We start from the raw sequence: 22,993 nt of genomic DNA, 5'->3' as shown, positions 1-22,993 counted from the left end.
GAGGGCGAGCGGGGCCGGCGGGGCGGGCGGCGCGCGGGGAGGGAGGCAGGGGAGGGGGTGTGCGTGTGTGCTTGTGTGTGCGGAGAGGAGGGCAGGGAGGGAGGGAGGGAGGGCGAGCGCCGGCGAGAGCGCGCGCGCGCCCGCGGCCCCTTCCCTCTCCGGCCCCCCCGCCCTACGGGGAGCCCGACACCTCCCTCCGCCCGCCCCCCTGGCATCCCGGCCGCTGGGCGCGGCGGCGCGCATGCGCAGCCCTCGGGGCCGGCCCCGGCGCACCTTTTCTCCCTCCTGCTCACATTGTGAGCGCTCCGCCGCCCACAAAACTGCCGATTCCCGCTCCACCCCCGCCTCCCCCACTCCACCCACTCCCGGGCACCCAGGTAAAGGCGTGGAGTGCGCGTGCGCACCGCTCTTCTTGGGTTTGGGGGCGTGGCTGCTGAAAGGAAGCCAAAATGTAGAGTGGGAGGGAGCTTTGGGTTCTGGGGGGTGGGATTCCACGAAGTAGGGGGCGGGTTAAGATTAGGGAAAGGTGAAGTGAAGAAAAGTAGGCCCGAGTGAGATTTAGAAGTAAAAGAACTTCTTTGGTTTATGAAATAAGGTAAGAAAACAAACAACTTGACTCTGGCCTCCTTGTTACTGAAGAGCAGTGTGAGTGACAGAAGACAGAAATAAAAGAGGCAAAATATAAGCAGCAGTGGTCATTCGCTAGAGTAATGGGACAGCTAATAAAACGAGAAATTTAGAGATCACCCAGGGTGGTCAGAAGAACATATTTAGAGCCGTGCTTGTTCTGTGGCCAGAAATAGGGAAGGGGATATGTGTGTGTGTGTGTGTGCGCGCACGCGCGTGCGCTTGAGACAGGGAGCTGCTGAAAGAAAGGAAGCCTCCATTTAAGTATTATAGCATTATGACTAATTAGCTATTAATCATTAATATAATTAAGGGTACTATTAGCTAACAAGGTAGCATTTATCCAAGTTCATAGCCAAGAGAAGTAGTCCATAATTGAAAGTACTTGGAGTACAGAGAGGGGAAATGAACCCAGCAAGGTAAAGGCCTTAGATGGAGTAGAACCAAGGAATGACCTTTCCCACCATAAACCAAACTTCCTTGATGATTTCCAAAGTTTAGCTTTTTTTTTTTATGCGGTACGCGGGCCTCTCACTGTTGTGGCCTCTCCCGTTGCGGAGCACAGGCTCCGGATGCGCAGGCTCAGCGGCCATGGCTCACGGGCCCAGCCTCTCCGCGGCATGTGGGATCTTCCCAGCCCGGGGCATGAACCCATGTCCCCTGCATCGGCAAGTGGACTCTCAACCACTGCGCCACCAGGGAAACCCCTTTTTTTTTTTTAAAAAATTTTTTTTTCATTTTTGTCTGTGTTGGGTCTTCGTTGCTGCTCACGGACTTTTCTCTAGTTGCGGCGAGCAGGGGCTACTCTGTTACGGTGCATGGGCTTATTGCGGGGGCTTCTCATTGCGGTTGCTTCTCTTGCTGCGGAGCTCGGGCTCTAGGCGCGCAGGCTTCAGTAGTTGTGGCTTGTGGGCTCTAGAGCGCAGGCTCAGTAGTTGTAGCGCATGGGCTTAGTTGCTCTGTGGCATGTGGGATCTTCCCGGACCAGGTAGCGAACCGGTATCACTGCACTACCAGGGAAGTCCCTCCAAATTTTATCTTACTTGGAATTCCTTATTATCCTTCCGGAGCACAGTCTCCGGACGTGCAGGCTCAGCGGCCATGGCTCACGGGCCCAGCCGCTCCGAGGCATGTGGGATCTTCCCGGACCGGGGCACGAACCCGCGTCCCTTAGCATCGGCAGGCAGACTCTCAACCACTGTGCCACCAGGGAAGCCCTGTCCTTCCATTATTAAAAGCACACTTAACAAATGTTCTTGCACTGAGGCTGAGCTCTCAACATTTTGAAGACACATGCAGGTATTTCTCCCCAAAATAGCAGCCCCCCCCCAAATTCCTGTGGAGAGTAAAATGACCTGAGTCTGGGAAAAGGTTAGGGAAGAGATGGAAACTTTATAAAGGGGTTTGAGGGTTAACTCCGTCCTTAGCTACTTCCAAAAACCTATGCTTGGTTTTTATTACACTTGGACTCCATACTCTAGGGATTGCAATTTAGCGACTTTGGGTCGTGTTCTTCAATAGTGAGTGTCTTCAGTAGGTAAACACTAAAAATGATATCATATTTTAGCAAGTAGAGAAAATCTTCAGGCAGAACAGGAGGAAGCAAGCATAAGTAGTAAAAGAAAAGACTTAGATTCAGTGTGAGAAATAACTTGGCATCCGTGGAGGCTGGTGAGCCTAGAATATCTGACTGAGGTGTCCAGCTTCGCCTTCTTGGACATTTGATCCATCCCCCACCCTCTGCCTGTCAGGGCTGTCCTGCTTGGAAGAGGGGTATGCAGAGTGACGGCTAAAGAACCAAGTCTCTAGGAGTTTCTACCCACAGGCCAAACCTCTGAAGGGCTCCTCGTCATTGGAATAGTAATATTGTCGCCTTCCATTTGAAGCATGCTTTATGGTTTTTGCAGAAAGGTTATGTCCATTATCAGATCTTGCAACAACCCCATGAAGCAGGCAGAACAGGTATTATTCCCAGTGAAGGAAATCCAGGCCAAGGTATGTTTACTGGCTCAGCCCATGTCACCCAGCCCAGTCAACAATGGAGGCAAAGCAGGACTCCCAATGTGCTGTCCTGTCAAAGGGTTTAACAGGCCTTCTCGGAAAAACAGCTACATATTCCTCTGGATTTAAAACAGGTAGCCTGGCCATGTGAGGGACAATAATTCTAATATTCAGTTCTACATCTGCATCTCCTTTATTTCATGGTTTTTTTCATCCTTGCTCTCTCCAGGACCCTGGTACTTGCCCTGTGTATCTGATGCCTTGGCAACTGGTACTCTGGAAGGCCCTGGGCCTGGCAAGGCGAGCCCAGTCCCTCTGCTCTCCCTTAACTCTTCCCCCTTGAGAAGCTACAGGAAGAAGGGCTGTCATCACTTTGCTAGTCCCAGTGCCTCCCTTCTTCGTCTTAGCAGTCATTATAGGCAACATTTAGCACCCACATCTGGCCTTATTGGAAGACGAGGCTTCTGTCATCCTGGTTTCCTGGCCCTGGATAGTTCTTCACTAACTTTCTCATTAAGGCCGTGGGCAGAAACCAACAGAACCCCCTGCCCCCCCCCTTTTTCTTTTGGTCACGCCACGTGGCTTGCGGGATCTCAGTTCCCTGACCAGGGAATGAACCTGGGCCATGGCAGTGAAAGCCTGGAATCCTAACCACTGGGCCCACCATTTTTTTTTTTTTTTGATTTAAAAATTTTAGTGAAAATTCTTTATATTTTGACAGCTCTGGAAACCTTCACAAATTTAATTTAAACAGCAGCAGAGTTATCTTGTTCCTGTAAGGTGAGCTGGACAGGCTGGTACAAGCTCCCTATTCACTGTGTTTCTTTGCTCCCCAAGTTTCCAGGGGTGTACCCCCAGTCAATTATAGTCAATAATAGTTCTTGCCACCTGTACTTATAGAGGGGCAGTGGTTGTGGCTCCCTGCTCACCCATTAACTAATGTAACCCCGTCCTACTGCACCGGACTTGGGGCCAGAGCCCTGGTCGTGGTCTCCTAGGCCCTAATACTTGTAGTGCTGTGACCTTTGTACAATCACTCCACCTCTGAGGCTTTGTAAAAAGAGGGGATTATATGGCTCTTAGTGCCTTCCAGATCCGATACCTAGGATTCTGCTTTAGAAAGTTGACTGTGTTCGTTAATACCTTGGAATTCCATTCCTTTCCTAAGAGTTACTATCCAATTCTCATCTTTAAGCCCTTCCTATTGGAAACTGCCCCTTTTACAGAATGGATAAAGCTGTCCCGGACTCCCCTTTTGTATTCACTTCTTTTTTCTCAGATCTCTAAGCAATAATGTTTAAAGACAGCTCAGAAAGCTGGACTTTTGGCTTGTCTGCCATGGGGCTTGTACGTGTGCGTGCACTTGTGGACATGTGTATATGTGGTCCATGGGCACTTTCATTCTGTGCCCCCTCAGCTCCCACCACCCCCACTAAAATTCCAGAGAAAAGTTAAAACAAATGCCAGAATGCACCACAAAGCCAGGTATGTGAGTGGAGCTGTTTTGCTTTGGGGATGGAGATGAGGGAGGCCATTGAGATAGCCAGTGTCACTTCAGTCTCGGCTGGTTTTAGCTGTAGCATGGCCTGGGACCATCATTTGGTTCATAGTTCCCTACAGCTGTGGTCTCTATACATCAGCTTCTCCATTTGAAACATCTCAGAGTTTGGATCATGATTCCTCTGGTGTCCTTATCATCAAAATGCATTTCATAATTAAAAAAAAACACACATATGGGGACTTTCCTGTTGGCGCAGTGATTAAGAATCCGCCTGCCAATGTGGGGGACACGGGTTCGATCCCTAGTCTGGGAAGATCCCACATGCTGCGGGGCAACTAAGCCCGTGCGCCACAACTACTGAGCCTGCGCTCTAGAGCCCACGAGCCACAACTACTGAGCCTACGTGCCACAACTACGGAAGCCTGCGCGCCTAGAGCCCGTGCTCCACAGCAAAGACCAGCCACCGCAATGAGAAGCCCGTGCACCGCAGCCAAGAGTAGCCCCCGCTCACTGCAACTAGAGACAGCCCACGCACAGCAACAAAGACCCAATGCAGCCAAAAAAACCCCACACCAAAACCGAACAAAAAACCCAAAAAACAAACAGAAAACACATATGTGACAATTTCTACAAATCTTTCTTTTACAGTATTTCATTTAATCCTTCCCTCAACCCTGGGAGGTAGGAAGGGCAGAAAACCTTTCTGCTCTTTATTTTTAACAGCAAATTAAAAACAAGGTCCGGATTTTAAGGGTAACATGGCCAGAATGAAATCCTGGGTCTCCAGGGTCCAAGTCCAGGACTTGTCTGTGACACGGTACTGCAGCCCTTTGCTGGACACCATACAAAGCACATGGAACAGATGTGGTCTCTGCTGTCTGGAAGTTTGGACTCAGATGGCCAGCCACGATTCTGGCCAACATAAAAGGACAAAGTGATTCACGGTCGACTCACATACGCCAATAAAGAAATGAGTTAAATAGATAAGGAAAGCCATGTTTACCTGGCCTATTAATGATTTTTTAAATTCCAGTTGGGTAGAAAGGACAATGTTAATGAGGCTAAGGTTTTAGGCCAATCCCATTCTGCCTACTTGCTTCGCACGCGGAAAAACTATTTGTAGCTGCACTGCTGCTCTTTGTCTTCCTTCTTGTCTTCAACATTCTATCAACCTTCCTGAAATAACTACTAAGTGTCTGTCATGCAAGATGGGAATCAAGGGCCATGAAGAAATCATCTCTACCCTCAAGCAGCCTCTCTAACCATCTTCCTCATTCAAACCACTTGTGAAAGCATCAGTTAACCCTGAGTCTACCATCTCTACGGATGGAAGGACAGATTAACTTAGTCTCTGTCCTGTTGTGTGAGGGTCTGAGATTCATCTTTATCCATGCAAGATGGCCAGTTAGGACAGTAGAGAGGTGGGCTTTGGGATCTGAGGGACGCTGGTTCTACCCCAGAGAAAACAGGCTACCACACTACCTGCAATAGCTTAGCTTCCTGGATATCTAAGCAAAGGCCAAGAGGAATCCTGGGGTTAGGGAGTGTGGGCAGCCCAGGGCAGGGACCCACAGCAGGAGAACATCTCCCATCTCTAAATGGACTGTTGCAGCCCAATTCCTCCCCTGGGGGGGGTCTGCCTCAAGGTCCATCTACAGGGGAGTGATCTAAAGCAGTTAGGCCCGAATTGTGTTGGAGTCTTTAAAGAGGTTCTGGGATTCTTTTAGGCAGCGTGCTTAATTGTTGTCAGTAATTGATGTGACATATGCCCCAGAGGCATGCACTGAGGTCCAATGGAAGACATGGTTTTTAAAAATTGGAATTAATTAATTAAAGAAGGCGGCTGCACGGGGCTGTGAGTTCATGCCACACTCCGCAACCCTAAACCTGGCAATCCACCCAACCGGCCTCGCTACCTGAGGAACAATCCCCAAATTCTCACAGAGGTGGGATGGGAGACCTGGGATGCAGTGCAGGACATGGGGGCTGCAAGGGGGAAGGACAGGGCTCAGGGAACCCCCTCTTAGCTTTTGTGACCCTCAAAAGGCTCGTCTCAGGAGAACAGTTTGGGAGCCCCAATAATCGTGTTGGGGGGGGCCAGAAAACTGCAGAAAAGGGAAGGCATGGCCAAAGGAGGTGTGTGAGATTATGGGGAAGGGGTGGCAAAGGGGATGAGGGTGTCTGAAACTGGGGGCTGCAGTGGGACCTGGAGTTGTTAGCAGGACTGAAGAATGATGGAGCCCCTCAGGTAGCGCCTGGGAAGATCTGGGGGTGGAGAGGACCCTGAAGGCGGAGCTCAGAGGAGGTGGAGCTCAGAGGAGGTGGAGCTTGGATGTGGGGGGCGGGAACCCAGTGCCTGGGGCCTCTGGCATTCAGAGGTATTCATTAAACCCCTGACCTGAGGGCGTTAACTAAGCTGTGGCAGCTTTTCACAGGAGTTGGGTTAAGAACAACAATAACAACAATAATAACAACAATTAACGATAATGAGACCTTACCTGCAGCAAGTTGTTCCTAGAGCTTTGGAGGCATTAAGTCATTAATTCCCCTGGCCCCTCAGGGCCACCTTTTTCTAGAAGTGATGGAGGCGCTAGAGGACACAGTTAATCCTGTGGGGCCCAGCCTCCTGCCATTGGCTGGGTGGGTTTGTTCACATCCAGGGGGGTAAAATCCAGGCTTCACCTCCCATTTCATAAACTGTTATAATCTTTTGCATTTACTTATAGGGTCTCTGAAATGATACTTAAATGGGGTGCGTATAGAAATGTAGAAATCAGCCATCACAACACGTCTAAACAACTGTGATGTGAAAACTCAAGTCCCACCTGACAGCACCAGGCTGGATAATATGCTGCAGTGGAGAGTGGCCTGCAGATGACCAGGGAGTGACCAGGAACTGACCATCTGCTTGAAGCCCTCACTGGTGGCAAGGCTGAGCCTTGGCCTGCAAACAAGATAAATGGGAGGATTTCAGGTGTTTACCCCCCACAGACCAAGGACGGAAGTTTAGAGTGAGAGCTAGAGGTGAGTAAAAAAAGGAGGATCATTCTAGATTGCAGAGTCATATGGGATGCAGCCTGGGAGCCAAACCCTGAGCAAACCTAGTGCCAATAGTGACTACCCTTGCAGATTTCAACCGTTCTTTTATTTATGTGTTTCACGTAACAGTGACTACAAATTACACACACTCAATCCAAAGACAGACTTTCACTTACATGCCATAGATGGTGAGAGTCATCCTCGTTAACCTATTCAACATCAAAGACAGCAATATAGACAAAAAAATCTCAGTGTGCCTAAACAGAATGGGTATCCTGGTCATCCTTAGGTCATGGAGCAGTGGCAATGATGCTCCCCATTAATGGCGAGGGCAGGTGAGATACAGAGCAGGATCTGAGCTTCTCTGAATCTCAGAGTTGGGCAGAAGAAGAAACTGTCACAGCTGAAGTGCTATCACCATTCATATCAGGGAAATAAGAGGAACCAGTCCTTACTATTCTGACCCTTGCCATCCCTCTAGAAACACAGCCTTCCCTCCCTTCCCTGTATTAGTCCAGAGAAAGCCACCTTCTAGAAGGTACTAGAACTTTCAGGGCTTGAATACCAATCTCCCTTGCAGATTACATCACAGAACATAGAGTAAAGTGTTATATGGTGGACTTAGGGAACGGAGTATTCTGGTTAATCAAATAATCTGGTTTTAAAGTAGTACTAAACACATAGTAACATTTGGGACCTACTAAAATTATTCATTGTTTATCCAAAAGTTCAGCTTTAACTGGGTGTCCTGTGTTTTATCCACTTGCAGGTAAACTTCTAGGAGATCCAAAGCCACTCCTTTGGAGTTCCTTAGAGAAAAAAGCAACAGGAAAGAGATATTCTTTTATAGCTTCAGGTTCGTTGGTGACAGAAAAATGGGGACAGAGAAGATAGGGAAGCAAGAGGCCCTAAACCAGGTGCCCATCGACTGAGAAGCACACTTACCATCACACTGGGTGCATAGGTAAGATGTCACCAGGTCTTTAACTGGCCCTGTGTCAAACCAAACAGTTGTTTCAGAGATCTCAGGGAAGAGCTTAAGACAAAACATCACCTACTCTCTAATATTATCCAACACAGACAGAGCCTCACCTAAGAATGGGAACAGACAGAGGCAACTTACATCCCTCATTTCATTTTGCCAACAGAGACGAAGAAGGTGCGTGTTCCCCTGAGCAATGTGTTGCCATTCAGAGGAGCTGCATATTTCCTCTGTGCCTAAGAATCCCCTGGTGCTTGGAGACCTCCCTCCTGTCATGTTGATGGTCCTGTGGAAATGGGCCCCATAGGAAGCTTGGTTCTGCTCTGCGTGGCATTGACTGTGCATGTCTTTTTCCTGACCAGGTTGCTGTTCTTAGCACCTACTAAGCACCTAGATGTCCCCAACTTATTGAGTGCTTTCCACTGTCCTAAATGTTGCGCCTCTGTTATCCCATAGAATCCTTCCAACTTCCTTTTGAGGTAGGTATCCGCATTTCACAGATGAGGAAACCAAGGCAGAGGGAAGTAAAGTAGGAAATAACTTAAGGTCACATAAGCCTTAGGTGACAGACTCAGGATTGAACCCAGGGGGTCAGACTCCTTTGAACCACAATGCTGTACTGCCCGACACCCCAATTCAGTCACACCACTCTCCTGCTCAGAATTCTTGAACGGCTCCTGTGATAAGCAGAATAGTGGCTCCCTAAACCTGGAACCTGTGACTATGTTACCTTACATTGGTGGGAGGGACTTCGCAAATGGGATTAAAGTTAAGGATCTTGAAATGCAGACCTTAGCCTGGATTATCCAGTGGGTCCAATCTAATCACAAAGGTCCTTAGATGAGAGAGGCAAGAACATGAGAGTCAGAGAAGGAGATGTGACCAGGAAGCGGTGGTCAGAACGGTGTGATTGCTGGCTTTAAGATGGGAGAGGGACAAGCACCAAGGGATGTGGGCAGCTTCTAGAAACAGGGATAGGCAAAGAGCGGACCCTTCCCTAAAGCCTCCAGAAGGAACACAGCCCGCTGCCGCCCTGATTCTGGCCAGGTGAAGCTTCTGACCTCCAGAACTGTCAGATAATACGTCTGTGTTGTTTCATGCCACTCAGTGTTTGGTGATGTGTTACAGCAGCAGTAGGAAGCTAATACAGCTTCCATTGCTTAAAGGGAAATCTGACCTGCTTTGCAAGGCGTTCAAGGGCCTCATGTTATCTTCCCCCTGTCTAAGTGCCTGGCTAGCTTATGCCCCCCACCCCATGCTTTACATACTGAACTTCTTCAGGATCCTCGACAGCCGTGCCCTTTCTTACGTCAACGCCTTTGCCTGGAACACCCTATCCTCCCTTGTTTGTCTGGCAAACTCCTCATCCTTTATGTCTCAGCTAAAACAATACCTCCTCTGTGAGGCTTTTCCTACTTCCCCCAAAGGAACGTAGGGCTCCTTTCCTGCATTTCATGCCTCTGCTGCAATTCATATGCACTTCTGTTAAAGCAGATATTAAGAACCGGTCACTTCCCTCCCTGGGTTAAAAGCTATTTGAGGGCACAGGACCTCTCTTCTCACCTTTGGTCTCCCTTAATACCTAGCATGGTCCCCAGCACATCAAATTAAGGTCCCCAGAGAATAGAGCTCTTATCCTGACCTGTGCACTGGACCAGTGATGCAGCCCCTCCAGCCCCGTTTCTCCGTTGATAACAAGCGTTAGGGGGGAAATCATCCCTTCCCTTCCCTAGTGAGAGATAATGACAAAGAAAGCGAGACATGGGAGTGTTTCAAGTTAAAAAAGAAGAAGTGCTAATCAAAGTTTTGTGATATTCCAGCTGTACCCACGGTAGACAATGCTTCCTCTCCAAGTCTCAATTTTTTCAGCTGGGAAATGGGTCTAGAGACGAGCTGTACGGAGACAGGAGCTGGGGCCACTTCGCGGCCTATTGTATCCCCTGCATCTACACTGCTCTGGATTCTCAGGTGAATCCTCTGATGCTGGTTGGTGAAGATCTTGAGGGAGGTTTTTCCACATTCTTTGGATTCATGGTTTCTCTCTAACGTCCACGCCGATGTTGGGTCTCATCTTGAGCGAAGGTTTCCGCACATCACATTCTATGTAATTAAATTCCTGGACACTGAGTCAGATGTGCCGTCCAAGCCTCCAGACTCACCCGAGGGCTCTCGCACGGACACATCAGATACAGGTTTCTTTCCAGTAAGAATTCTCTGATGTTGTATAAGACGGTTGGTGACACTACCCAAATGAAGGCTTATTCACATTTATTACACTTAAGAATTTTTTTTCCTGTGTGAATTATCTGATGTTTAATGAGAAGTAAAAGGCAAATGAAGGTCTCAATAAAGGCCTATTACATACCCAGCCCTGGGCTGAGGGACTCCAAAATGTAAGGAATGGCCTCTGCCCTCTAGACATCTACAGCCTGGTTGGGGAGACAAGACTCATGTACATAAAACAGCTGGGGAACACGAGACACTGTGGAGTCATACCAAACCCCAGAGTGTAATAGAATTCAATGGGAATTCAGAGAAAGGAGAGGACCACCAGAGACTGACTAGATGGGAAAGTTGTATGAAAGAGGTTGGCCGTTAGCTTGACCTGAAAGGATGGTAGAATTGAGGCTGGAAGAGAGGAGAAAGGTGTTTCCCTTGAAAAAGAGAGAAAAGAAAGGAAGGAAGAAAAGAAGGGAGGGAGGGAGGGAGGAAGGAGGGAAAGAAACTCTTTCTAATGTAGGGATTTGCCCGTTGATTCAGGAAACTCCCACAAACGTAGGGCAGCAGCCTTTGAAAATTTTATTTCTGATGCTTTTCTTGTTTTAGAGCTCAAGCCCCTTTCACTTCTACCAGGCACCCCTCAGAAGGAATGCTCTACTGCTGCCCTGCACATGCCAGCCACGCCTCGCCTGCCACCTCTGCAGCATTCTTGGGGCCCATTCCAGTTTCACAACCAGGTGACAGAGGCACCAAACAGGGAGAGACCCCCACCAGGAGAGGGGCCCAGGAAAGCACCCAGAGGGCTTGTATTCAAGAATGTGTCCCCCCCTCCTACACCCACCGTCACTACCTCTAAAAAAATTTCCATATGGGATGCTGACACTTAGAGAGAATGAGGGTCATCAGATCTGAAGCCCTTTAAAATATGTCAGGGGTTTTTTTGTTTGTTTTGTTTTCTTGCGGTATGCGGGCCTCTCACTGTTGTGGCCTCTCCCGTTGCGGAGCACAGGCTCCGGATGCGCAGGCTCAAGCAGCCATGGCTCACGGACCCAGCCGCTCCGTGGCATGTGGGATCTTCCCAGACCGGGGCACGAACCCGTGTCCCCTGCATCGGCAGACGGACTCTCAACCACTGCGCCACCAGGGAAGCCCCGTATGTCAGTTTTACAGAAGTTTTCTGGGAACATCAGGAGTAGGGAATGCTTTATAACTTTTCCTTATTTTCTGCATCCCACAGAGAGCAGGAGATGAGCAAGAGGGTGGAATTTGCAGTGTCTCTTCTTGGTTAGATAGTTGGAGGACTTTTTCTGCCAATTACAGTGGTTAACCACTGACTCAACATCCAACATCTGCATGAGAGGTTAGAGCCTTCATTCATGGACAAGTTTCCAAATGAAACACAGGGGTACTACCTCTCATGGGCGATGTAGTCAGAGAACAGAGGAGAGTGGATTTCACCCTCAACAAGGTGGCTGCTTTCTGGAGAGGTGGCGGGACCTGGAATTTCCCAACATGGTGAAATCGGGAAGCGCCTTTTGCAGCCCTTGTCAGTTTCATGGCCCAAATGGTTTGTTTGGACGTGGAATTCTTTTTTTTTTAAACATCTTTATTGGAGTATAATTGCTTTCCAATGGTGTGTTAGTTTCTGCTTTATAACAAAGTGAATCAGCTATATGTATACATATATGGACGTGGAATTCTTAAGCTCTTAATTCTGTCCCTGCTTCCTGTGTCACTTCCCTAGGAGACTGAATTCATGAAGGGCGGGACCTAGGCACCCCCGCCCCCATGGAGAGAACAGAATGGGGGCTGATGCCCTTGGGGTCTTACCATGTGGACATCCTGTTGGAACATTCTTCACTCCTCCCCAGCAAGGCACACTCTGCTCTGTGAAGAATCCAGGCAGGAAGTAAAGGAGATCTCTGCGGCCACAGTGGAAATGCCCAGACTCTCAGGAACCCCGGATGGTCATCCAGTCTGACCACACATACCATTCTGTTTTCATTATTAGTGTCTGTCCTGACTGCTAGTTCATGGGCTCCCCCAGGACAAGAGGCATGTGTGCCCTAGACACCAATAGAGCCATTTCAGTGTGTATCACAGTGCCTGGTACAGAGCGGCTGTTATTAAATATTTGTTGAATAAATCAACTATAAATGTGGAAGTGATTCCCTTAAAGAGCTCTTCGCTCTTGCTTAGATGTTGAGTTACATTACAAGATGGGTGTGTTGGGGGTGCGTAGGGACACCATTGGGTAAGAAATGCATAGAAGGGCTCTGGAAAATAGCCCCAAAGTTCCATTTGTATCTGCTGAGTAACAGGGAACCCCTGCAGGTTCTTCGTGTCGCCGACAGGAGAAGGCAAGCGGGCGCGGGTTTTACAGGCTGTATTTGATCTGGAAGAGGGTAGGGTTACCCGAAGAACAGTGCGTCTTCTGGGAGCCACCTAATCGCAGTGGCAAGCTCCAGAGATGACTTTTGTGGCTGAAGGGTGAATGTTTCAGCCGGGTGAGTGTCAAGAATGCGGTAAGAGCTCTAGGGAGCCTTGCTGCTGTGTGAACTCAGAGCTGACGGTGGAAACAGAAGAGCCAGTGCAGGAATAGCCAAAAATGGCCAAAGAGGAAGACGCCTTGGGACCCAGCCCGGGATCCTGGCGTTGCACTGTGTGGAGTGGGGGTGAAACCAAATAGGAAGATGTGTCTTTCTCCTGAGGGCAGAGGCCGTGTCTTAAGCATCTACACCCACAGCTCCAAGCAGAGTGAGCGCCTTGCACACAGGAGCTGCTTAATAAATGCTAGATAAATGAATGCTGGTGGGCTGGCTCTGGGAGGCACTGAGGATGTGAGAGCTTGTGCGAGCCCCTGAAGCCCTGTTTACTGTCTTCTCTCCTCCAAGCTCCTCAGCCCACTCATCTGTGCCGTCCCACCTCTGCTTTAAGCCAGAAGATGTTCCCAAAGATCGCGGCTCTCTAGGTGGCCAGCAGAGAGTAGGAAAGGTGGCTCTAGCACCTGCCACCTGGGTCTCAACCTCAGCTGGTCAGGTCCAGGTCAGGTCCTGGTCAGGTCCCCCTTGTTCACTGAAGATAACCCCAAGGGGTCCCTCCCTTCTCCTTGGGGTTCCCACTGCCGATAGGATCCCACCCAGCCCCCCACCCAGTCATCAGGTGTCGTGCACGTTTCCTCCTAGTCTTTCTCTTTGATCTCATCTGGGCAGGCAGGGGCGTGTCGCTGCTGGAAGCCTGGCTTGAGCAGATGTGTGCATGCAGGTACACACGACCCCTTCCCTGTCTCGGAGCCGTCGTCTGGGCCTCTGCCCCTGGCCTGACCCATCTTTATGAGACCGGGCTCTTCCTCTCCAGGTGCTGAAGGTAGCATCTGAGGCGAGAGAGCCAGGCATTTTGCACATCCGTGTCTGCGGCGTTGGCCTCCCTCAGGGGCTTGGGGAAGATCCACCCATAAGGAAGGAACTTCCAGAGAGACAAGAAGCCAGGAGCCTGACCTCGTGATGCCCACAGCACCTGGCAAGGAAGGTACCAGTTCTGCTGTCCTGGCCCAGACCCAATTCTCTCTTCCAGCATCCACGCCTTCCCTGGCTCCCCTCCAGGCCGACAAGATCTGCTCCAGTTGGGGAAGGATAAGTATGGTCTAATGAGTAGCGGCAGGAGAGGGAGGCCCCCATGATCTCAGTCACATCATACCCTGGCTCTGTGCCTCACTTTCCCCCTTGAGAAAGTCTGCCCCTGCTTCCAGGGTTCGGAAGTTCCCTGGTCTCGCTGGGGAAGAAACCCACAATGGTGTTGTGTTCCCTTGCAGCCAGGAGCCGCCCGCCCTGCCCTGCCCCACCCCAGGAGGACTTGCTAGTTGGTGAAGCCCGGCCAGCAAGGCAGGGTCCTGCAGGATGAAAGCTCGGAGACGCCAGAGCAGGAATAATAATGATAATCATCGGCTGTGGCGTCTCAACCGTCCAGGAATGCGAGGCCCACGCCCTGTGCTCCCCACACCCCGAGACACTCCGAGGGCTCCTTTCCCTTGATTTTACTGCAGTGATCCCACACTTAGCCATTCCCAGCCCAATCCATTTGGGTTCCCAAGGACTGCAGTCCAGCTCCTGGCTCATCCAGCCCACAGGTTCCCCATGGGAAGAGTGAGCTCGACTAGAGGGTCGAGGGTAGGACGCCAGGCTCCCTGGAGGCTCGGGCTCCTGGGTTTCCCAGAGAAGCACTCTGGCCATCCCTGGCCTGGAGCACTTTCCCACAGACCCATTTTTGTCTGGTCAGCTTGAGGTCCAGGAGCTTTGCCTGTGTCAATACAAATCAGAATTCAAGTCCTGGCTGGGCCACACATTAACTCGCGGTAGGACCTTAGGCAAGTTTCGTTTTGTTTTTAACTTCTTTGGGTTCACTGTCTCACCTGCCCCAAAACTTCCAAGGTTCCCCCTTGTTCACTGAAGATAAACTCTGAATCCCGTAGTCCAGCATATGGCTGTTGAAGATCCGGTTCTTTGTTTTTTTGGCCGTGCCGTGCAGCCTGCAGGATCTTAGTTCCCTGACCAGGGATCGAACCACGGCCCCCTCCAACGGAAGCGTGGCGTCTTAACCACTGGACCACCAGGGAAGTCCCAAAGATCTGGTTCTAATTCACCTTTCCAACCCCACTCTTCTTCACCCTCCAGATGCCAGCCACAAGTGACTCCCTGCTGTTGGTCATGCATATCCCATGCATTTCCCATTCTGGGGTTGCCATCCTTCTTTGGGAATGTCATTTTCTTCATTTCTACCTGGCCAGACCTTCCTAGCCTTTGAGGTCCAGGCCAGAGATCATTGCTTCCATGACTGCCTGACTCTCTTCCCACCTTGGAATGCTGGTTCTTCTTTGTCTGAACCTCAAGCCCCTGGGTCCACCCTCTGCCCTGGTTACGTGCATATCTCAACTTGCCCACTGGGGTCGTCAGTGCGCTGAGGTCTCCATCTCTGTGTCCTCATAGCGCCTAGTACAGCATCCTGCATACACGACACATGCTCAATAAATAAGTGTTGGGCATAAATTGTGGCAAATAATCATCCCCTCCCTATTAACTTCCCCACACAAATGTGCTTTGAAAAAGTAAAAGTAATTATTTTAATATAAAATTGTATGCATGTGTGTTCTCCCCAGTTTCCTCGGGGTAGTGGAACGCAGGTACCCAAGTATCCGGTGAAGGTCTTAGCTCCCTAGCATCGGGCCGACATGCGGAAGGCTTTTCTCAACCAGTCGCTGGTCCAGTCTGAACTTGGACGCTGCCTAGCAGGAGGCGAGCTCTTCCCTTCCTCAGAGAATGGCAATCCCATCCCTTGGGGGCTTCCGTTTTTCTAAGCCCCATCAGCCTCCATGTGCCGTGGGACTCATATGCCAGCAGGACCCCTGGATTCAAGTGTTGTTAAGAGATGAGAGGTTGGATGTGTTTCGAAGCCTCTCACCTGGATCCTTATGAGAATACCTTGGAGCAGTGTTTCCTGCTGCTGCCTGTTAGTGTTGTTAATAACAGTAAGAATAACTTCGGCAACGCCTTGTATTTACTTAATGCTTTTCTCCAGGGAGCTCAACTAATCTTTCCCTCATCCCCAGAAAGAAGAGAAGGACCGTGGCAATGAAAGAGAAGTGAGCCATTGCGGCCACACTTTGAGTACAAGCATCCTTTGTTCTAAGAGGTAAATACAATACGTAGCACTTCAGATGTGTGGAACTGATAAAGTAGGAAAGCAGTTCGTGCCCTGGGACCCGAAACCTATGACTTAAGAATCTTTTTTCCCCCAAATCAAATCCTGAGTGAGATGTTAACTCTCATACTGAGAAGTTACGTCTCACCAATTATAAAATTCGAGCATGCGCCCTTCATATAAGTTCAATTACTTACAAAGTGTACACACAGCCTAATATCCTTATATCTCAGGGCACAATATATACTTGGGTGAGGTTTGTTTTTAACCGTGGTGGAAAGTATAATTCACATATCAAATAGTGACCTTGATAATTACAAATTACAAAAAAAAAGTTTTGTGGCTGTCATCGTGTCGGACCTGATCGGGTTGTCCCCGTGTTAACCTCCTGATGGGGCTGACAAAGAGCTCGTGTGACAAGCGCCAGTGGTGACACTTTCTTGTGCGCCAGTGCAGTGCTTTGCTGAATTAGTGTGATCTCTAACCTGCAGCTCCTCTGCAGGAATCTTTTTAAACCCCGTGTCCATTTCGTGAAGGTTAATTTAGTTCAATTTAGATAATATAATCCGCAATGTCATTTAACTAGGCAATGGGAACTGTGATGCTTTGCAGGCTTCTAGCCATGAGCTAGGGAGTGGGGGAGCCCTGTCAGCCCCTCTGGTACCCTTGCTTCTGTGTTTCCCCCTGCAGACCCCACGTGTCGTACATCGCCCATGGCTCCGTGTCCAAGGTTCCCTGATTCACTCTGAAGGGAGTCTTCTGCAACCCCACGTCATTTCCATCACTGCACCACCATTTCCTCTTTCTCCAAGCCCCTCCTGGCTATATCAGCCACCTCAAGCTCAAGCTTGCTTGCTTGCTTTCCTTTTCTTTTTCTTTTTTTTTTTGGCCGCGGTGCATGGCTTGCGGGCCTCTTGGTTCCCTGACCAGGCCCTTAGCAGTGAAAGCACGGGGTCCTAACCACTGGACCACCGGGGAATTGCCTCAAGCTCACCCTTTCTAAACCTTCTTTGTCAAGCCCACCTTGCTCCCTTTCTTCCCCATCTCCAAAAAGGACACCACTAAACACTCAGTTGCCCAGACCAGAAACCACAGGGTCAGTTTCCCCTCCTTTCTGCTTGCCATCCTTCCAAATTAGTCCACTTTCTTTCTTTTGTTTTTTCCCTTGAGCAGTATTTTTATTTTATTTTTTAATTGAAGTATAGTTGCTGTACAATATGATATGTTATAGGTGTACAATATAGTGATTCACAAATTTTAAAGGTTATACTCCATTTACAGTTATTATAAAATATTGGCTGTATTCCCCGTGTTGTACTATATATGCTTGTAGCTTATTTTTTTAATTTAATTATTTTATATTGGAGTATAGTTGATTTACAATGTTGTGTTAGTTTCAGGTGTACAGCAAAGTGATTCAGTTATACATATACATATGTCCATTCTTTTTCAGATTCTTTTCCCATATACGTTATTACAGAATATTGAGTGCTATACAGTAGGTCCTCGCTGATTGTCTGTTTTGGATATAGTAGCGTGTATATGTTGATCCCAAGCCCCTAATTTATCCCTACCCCCCATTAGTCCACTTTCTAAGGGTCCTCTTTTTGGTGTCTCTGGCCCTGACCATTGCTGGGTTACTTAACCAATTGGCCTCCCTGCCACTGTTCTCGTCCCCGCTCATTTCCCCTCCACATCTCTGCCAGAGAATTCTTTCAAATACAAGAGTCTGATTTGGGTCCCCCCTTCCTAGCCTCTCCACTTCCTCAGGCCTAGAGGCTAAAGTTCGAACTCTTAGCAGAGTACTGCCAGCCCAGGCCCTGCTGACCCTTCCAAACTGCTCACTCCCAGCCACCCTCCCCGCTCTCGACCCCTGGGCAATCGCCCAGGAGCCCCACCTCGAATACCATGTTCCCTTCTCGGCCTGATGACTTATGTTACTAAACGTCTAAGACTAGCATGCCCCACACCTCCCAAACACTGAAGGCAGGGAAAGTTACTCCATCTTCCAAGCGCTCCAGCACTTGGTATGAAACGCTCTTGTATTATGCTGAAATGTGATTGGTTAGCTGTCTGTGTCCTCCGTAAACCACTGGTTCCTGAGAGCTTAGACCACATCTATCTTATTTCTATCCCCTTCTTCCTAGCGTGGTGTGGTGCAGGCTCTCTGTGAAGCGCTGTCCCATGGACAGGAGGTGTTGGGAGCTTCTTCCCACCCATCACCTGCACTGCCCCCTACTCCACCCCCCAAAGGCTAACACTTAAAAAACAATACTAGGTACCAGGTACTGTTCTAGAAGGCTTGGGCATATTTGCTCACTTCATCCTCTCCTCGCCACAACACCATGAGGTTGCCACTCCTGGCATCTCCATTTTACAGATGAGGAAACTGAAGCGCAGAGAAGTTATGCATCAGTTCCAGGTCATGCGGCTAGTAAGTGGCTGAGTCAGGAGTGAAACGCAGCACCCTGGATCCAGAGCCCTGACGGTAACCTCGGTGGCGTGGAGTCGGTCCCATGCCACTTCACTCAGCCCTCTCACGGTTCTCCCTTCCCTCCACAAGAGTGGCTGCTGTTCCAAGGCCAACTGAACACCCTTCCACCCTGCCCAGGCGTGAGCTGAGGGTCCGGTGGCTCAGGTGGCTCTCTCCCCCGAGAGGGAAGGACAGACATGACAGTCTGCCTCTGGTCCCCCCTGCCCCACTCTCCTTTGGGGCGGCCCCATGCCCAGCCACTCCATTCCTGGGCCAAGGGCTCTTTGGGGGGGATCTGAATCCTGGTCTCAGTAGGTCCAAATCATTTCTCTGGGAGGGTGTGGCTGAACCACGCACATGATCCCCTCCCCCGCCCGCCAGCCCCTCGGGCACCTGGAGGGCTTTCCCCACCTGTTCCCCCTGATCAGCTTCTGGCCATTAATAATATCTCATTCTTCGCTGGGGCTTTTTGTCTATTCTGCCTTGCCTGCCCACGCTTCCTTCCTGTTCTTTCTCTTTACAACAAGATTGGGTATTTTTAAGCTGAGGTTTCCACTCATCTCTTACTGTCCAGTAGTTTGCTAGCCCTGGAGGCTACAGTCTGTGGCCTCATGCTGGGCCCAGCCTTGGCCCTCACCCTTAGCCATCTCTATAAAGCTCCCCCTTCTCTACTTTCGGGGGAAACACCCTAAACTGGCTGTTGGTCGAAGCTTTGGAAACGGTGCAGGACACGTAGGGAGCTGACCCCCTCCCGCGATGCTATAAGATTGTATATGGAGCCAGGTGAAGATCACGAGTGCTGGAACCTCACCAGGCCTCCAGGGTCACCTCTCGGTCCACCTGTGTGACCCACATTAGGTGGCGTCAGGGGAGCTGCTGGTCCGTGGTGTGCACCATCTTTGCAGCTTTGGAGATGTGGCTCAGGGAGCTCTAACTCCCTCTCTGCCCTCCTGTAATGTCCAGGGTCCCCACCTCCAGGCAGCCCTTCTTGCTTTGCCTTCCGCTTCAGCCCCAGTCTGGCCCCCCATCGCTCAGTCCTCACGGATGGCCTCCAACCTCCACAGGCTTCTCTGCACCACGGGTGCTTAACAGAGAAACTTTTGTTTGAAGCCCAAACAACTGCAAAGGGAAGATAACTGAGCTTTTAGGGTTTCCTAGTTATTGTTTGTTTTTAAGTTTGGTTTCTGTCCTTGGCTTTCTTAAAAAAAAAAGAGAACAGTGGCAACTAAACGAGTTGATAGCCGAGATTTTTGTTTTTAAGCAACTGATAGTGACTCACTGCAGGCTGTTGGGCCCACGGCTAATGTTCTCTAAAGTAATTGATAGGCGTAAGGACAGCCCCAAGCACCGAGGTGTCCTACTGCGCCCTCTGAGTCACCATGAAGGATTAAAAGTATAGTCAGCATTGTTTTTATGTTGACTGTGCTTTATAAATTTGAATTTGTTAAAAAAAGGGCACCCTCCCCCCCCCAACCCCTGGTGTAGCGTATATAGCAACTAACTGATTATTGATTGGAAACCAGGGAACTGATGTTCCGGGCAGTCTAGTGGGCCTTCAGGACTTGTGGACTATAGTATCTGCAGCCCTCAACCCCGGCCTCGGCCCCAGCCACACCTCTGCTTCACACTCTCTTAACAGTCCCCACCACTCCCGCCGGTCAGACGCCCCGTGGTCCGGTCCTGAGCAGCGAAGCCTTCTGACCCCACCATGAGCTGGGACTACAGCCCTGTTCCGTCTCGCTCGTTCCCTGGCACCCCTTTTGGAGTTGGTCAGTCATTCAGTCTACAAACATTTATTAGGCATCCCGCATGAGCAGAGTGCCGTGCTGCGTGGCTACTGGGAAAAGTCAAGAAAATGTTGGTGCTGCCTTCAGGAGAAAACGCTCTCCCACCACAAACACCCAGAGAGCTGCTTACTACAAGTTCAAAAGAACTCCGTCTCAGAACCAGAGGGGTAACGGGGAGCCAAACAGGGTGGGCTTTATCAGAAAAGTCTTCTTGAAATGGGGAGATTGGAGCCTAACTTTGATTCTCGGTAGGGCTGTCCCAGCTGAACAAATCGGTGCCCAGGTTTGGGAAGCTCATCCTGGCAGTGGGACCCAGAATTCCCCCGCCACCTCTGCCAGGAAGCTGCCTTGTGAATCCTGGGCTGCCCCTTCCCCTCTGGGCCAACTGGGCGATAAGGACGGGGGACCAGCCCCAGCAAGGAGGAAGTGGCCTGGCTTCCTGTTTGTTTGTGAATCTCAGAGCAGCACCGTGCAGCCATGAACCCCAGCTAAGCAGAACAAGCCCAGCCTGAGCCCAGAGTTCCAGGGAGACCCACCAACCAACCCAGCAAGTCCTCAACCATCTGGGACTCCAGAGCAGAGACCCATCCCAGGGCAGCCACACTTGGAGGGCTAGCCTGGTAGCAGCCATGCCAGGTCGGCAGGGTAAAGAGGTGGAGTAATGACTTCCCCAAAGAAGTCAGAGTCACACATTCATAATAGGAAGCCTCTGGGCAGCTCCAGGGGCTCAAGCAATGCCATCTCCCCACCCCAAAGACTATTTCCTAGGACCCTGGACACAACCCTTTTGCCTTGTAAGAAAACCTTGTGCAGAGATTGGACCCTTTGAAAAATGGGGCAGCATTCATTGTGGTTTTGTTTGCAACAGCAAAACACACGAAAAACCACCAGCAAGTCATCCGAAAGCCGATTCGTGACAAAAAAACATGATAGATCCATACTGGGGGAAACGCTGTAGCCATTCAAAACAATGGGGTGGATTTGTTTGTGCTACTGTGGTGAGATGTCCAAGATATTTCAGTAAATGAAAACAGCAAGATACAACAGCGTGATCCCTTTTCTGCAAATAACGAACAGCAGAGGACATGTTCATATCGGCTTAGAGATGTATGTGCTCCAGAATGCGTGACTTTTTTTTTTTTTTTTTTTTTTTTTACTGGAAGGAAATTTAAGTAACCTAACAGCGGTTATTTTGGGGAGAGGAACTGTGAAAGAAAAGTGGTGGGAAGGCATTCAGTGTTCATTATGTATCTTCCTGTACCATTTGCATTTTAAAGTGATGTATATATGATATTGAGATAGATATACATATTTTAAAAATATTACCTGTGGGCAATGGGATTATGGTCCATTCTGTTTAATTCTTTGTACTTCTCTGTATCATTTAAAATAAAAAATATCAAAGCAATAAGTATTATTTTTAAGCCAATTTAAAGAATCGGGCAGTGTGCATTTGCAAGATGAAACAGGGTAGAGCTAGGATCATACATTCTCCAGGACAACTGATGGAGGAGATGGGGAAAGTGCTTTGCTTTAAGATCAGTACACATCAGTAACAGCAGAGCCATTTGACATTCCACTTTGTGGATTCCTTATGGCAAATGTTTGAGCTGTCTCTGGTTTCCTTTAACCACTCCCTTTCCCTGTGTCTTCCCCCATTTCATGGCCTCATCATTTAACTTTCTTTTTTTTTTGCGGTACGCGGGCCTCTCACTGTTGTGGCCTCTCCCGTTGCGGAGCACAGGCTCCGGACACGCAGGCTCAGCGGCCATGGCTCACGGGCCCAGCTGCTCTGCGGCACGTGGGATCTTCCCGGACCGGGGCACGAACCCGCGTCCCCTGCATCGGCAGGCGGACTCTCAGCCACTGCGCCACCAGGGAAGCCCTCATCATTTAACTTTTGACCTGAACCAAACAATAAGAAACAGAAATCTGAAGGGAGAAGAACATATACAATAAGACTTCAATACACACGACCTGATCACCTGTCATTTGGACTAACTTGTATTCGCTTCTTTGTAAAGGACCTGTATCTGATTCAGCTTCTAATCCCCTGAAGCATCTAGCCCAGGACTGCACACAGTAGGCGCTCAATAGTTGTTGGATGAATAAATGGAACAACTTGTGTACATGACGCTTGTCCTTTTCAGGTCTGTTCATTCATAGAGTATCCGCAAGGTGGAAGGTCAAACCACCCCTAAGCCTATCAGATTTGATTTTGCTCCTCCTCACAAGTGTTTGGGGAAGCTGGAAGGAAACTCTTGGGGCCTCCGAAGGAGAATGTGATGTCTCCTCTGTGTCTCACAAATTCATTAACAACTGTTGAGCTCCCCAAGCTGACCTCAGGCTGCCAAAGCCTCACTACCCAGCACACCTGGAGCCTCCCTGGTTTTAGAAAGAGTTAAGCTGAGCTGGTGGCAATCTCCCACCTGGCGAAGAGAGGGGCAGCACCAGTTTGGCTGGTGGTTGGGGCAGGACACTTGGTATGTTTACAGCCACAGATGCCCAGGGGGTTTTGTATCCGGAAGTCGCCTGCAGACGGTCACCTCGATCTATTTACTTACCCTTAGAGCTGGTGCTAATGTCCTCCTGGTCCCTTCCCTAGGATATTTTTCTGAACATCTTGTGCTTGTCAACACAGCCTGGCACCCGCAGCAGCAGGCAGGTTG

At 49.7% G+C, this 22,993-nt stretch overlaps 2 long non-coding RNA genes across 2 annotated transcripts; both read left to right on the top strand.

Annotated features, from left to right (window-relative positions):
• Nucleotides 1–273: 273 nt before the first annotated feature.
• Nucleotides 274–7,998, top strand: LOC132511674 (uncharacterized). The gene is made up of 3 exons (XR_009537685.1): nt 274–377; nt 6,856–7,153; nt 7,938–7,998. It is a non-coding gene; the product is annotated as an uncharacterized LOC132511674 (long non-coding RNA).
• Nucleotides 7,999–8,016: 18 nt separating this feature from the next.
• On the top strand, nt 8,017–10,439 carry LOC132511669 (uncharacterized). Its single transcript, XR_009537684.1, has 2 exons — nt 8,017–8,132; nt 10,119–10,439. It is a non-coding gene; the product is annotated as an uncharacterized LOC132511669 (long non-coding RNA).
• Nucleotides 10,440–22,993: the final 12,554 nt, after the last annotated feature.

The sequence above is a fragment of the Lagenorhynchus albirostris genome, chromosome 20 (assembly GCF_949774975.1).
Source record: "Lagenorhynchus albirostris chromosome 20, mLagAlb1.1, whole genome shotgun sequence".
Taxonomy (NCBI): domain Eukaryota; kingdom Metazoa; phylum Chordata; class Mammalia; order Artiodactyla; family Delphinidae; genus Lagenorhynchus; species Lagenorhynchus albirostris.
The sequence above is the reverse complement of the archived record's forward strand: the minus strand, read 5'-3'. Positions and strand labels throughout refer to the sequence as shown.